The sequence below is a fragment of the Styela clava genome, chromosome 11 (genome assembly GCF_964204865.1).
Source record: "Styela clava chromosome 11, kaStyClav1.hap1.2, whole genome shotgun sequence".
Lineage (NCBI taxonomy): Eukaryota > Metazoa > Chordata > Ascidiacea > Stolidobranchia > Styelidae > Styela > Styela clava.
The window spans coordinates 21,441,563-21,442,811 of NC_135260.1; the positions used below are offsets into that span (position 1 = coordinate 21,441,563).

At 36.7% G+C, this 1,249-nt stretch overlaps 1 long non-coding RNA gene across 1 annotated transcript; it reads right to left on the reverse strand.

Annotated features, from left to right (window-relative positions):
- Positions 1-210: 210 nt before the first annotated feature.
- Positions 211-791, reverse strand: LOC144429967 (uncharacterized). The gene is made up of 3 exons (XR_013479207.1): positions 689-791; positions 468-555; positions 211-354 (listed from the first exon to the last, which is right to left on the reverse strand). It is a non-coding gene; the product is annotated as an uncharacterized LOC144429967 (long non-coding RNA).
- Between the last annotated feature and the right edge of the window lie 458 nt (positions 792-1,249).

Below are 1,249 nucleotides of genomic sequence, written 5' to 3' on the forward strand. Positions count from 1 at the left end.
AGTAAGCACATTCCAAGCGTAATGCAATACAAGGTTGATATCAAAATGTTTGAAAATCGTAAACGGAGCACACGTACAAGTCAAATACGGTAAATGCTAAACTTGAGCAACCAACAGCTCCGCACCAGGATAACAGCATCGTTGCCATTGCGCGCATGAGAAATAAAAGCAATCTAACACTACTAAAATACCACTAAAACACTACCCTCAACAAATTTTGCCTTATCGCCCTCAACAAATAATAATAAACTTGAATCTTATCCTAGTAATATGGTGTTTACTCATCTTGTAGGTCCATTCTTCAGATTCATCGTTCATGCATCAGCAATTCTATAGACAGTGTATCTTGAAACCCTGAAATGAAAACACGGCGTACTATATTATAGTACTCTTATCAATAACATAACACAAGAAATAAAGGATATTTTACAACACTTAGTGATAAATAATACGAATAAAATACATACATGTCACGAGAAGTTCATCGTCGTACCTCGCTGAAGTTCTTGTTTTCACCATTCTGTAGAACTGCAATGTTTTTTCAAATTCCTGGTCCTGACATGGAAAACAAGTACGGCTATAAAATCTTGTATTGTTCTGTGAAATTTTAGGCAAGCATATTTTATAAATATGTATAAAATAATACGTATAATGAGTATGAAGTATAGAACAAGTATAAAATAACTACCTTTACATGTCAATGTCTGGAGCAAACGGGGAGCACGAACGAACGTCTGGAGCAAACGTGAACTCGACCGAAATGACCGTGCGCCTGCAAGGTTGAAATCAAGAGAGATTGAACACGTGTAACGACGGAATTATGGGCGATTGTGGTCGGAGTCCACGTGCATTGCTGGCAACGCCAGCGATAAAAACATTTTATACCTTAAATGAAGATCATTTTTTTAAATGAATCTTTTTGAATGACCTAATACTTAATTTACTAACTCTAAACCAGTAACTAGAGAAGGTTCGAGATGGATTGTCAGCCGCAGAACCAAGTTCCAAAATCGCATTCACTACTCATCGATTTTGTAGGTTTTTATCGACCACCCGTCAAGCCGCATATTACAGCAAAACGTACTGACATTTCAGTGATGAAAAATTCGCACAATGCCTACTTCAATTTAATCAATCAATAAATGAACCGTTACAAGTAGCTCAGATGTGCAGCCTTGGCAACAATGCTATTACAACTTTTATGACAAAACTATATATTCGATCCGTAATTTTAGAGCAGTGGTTCCCA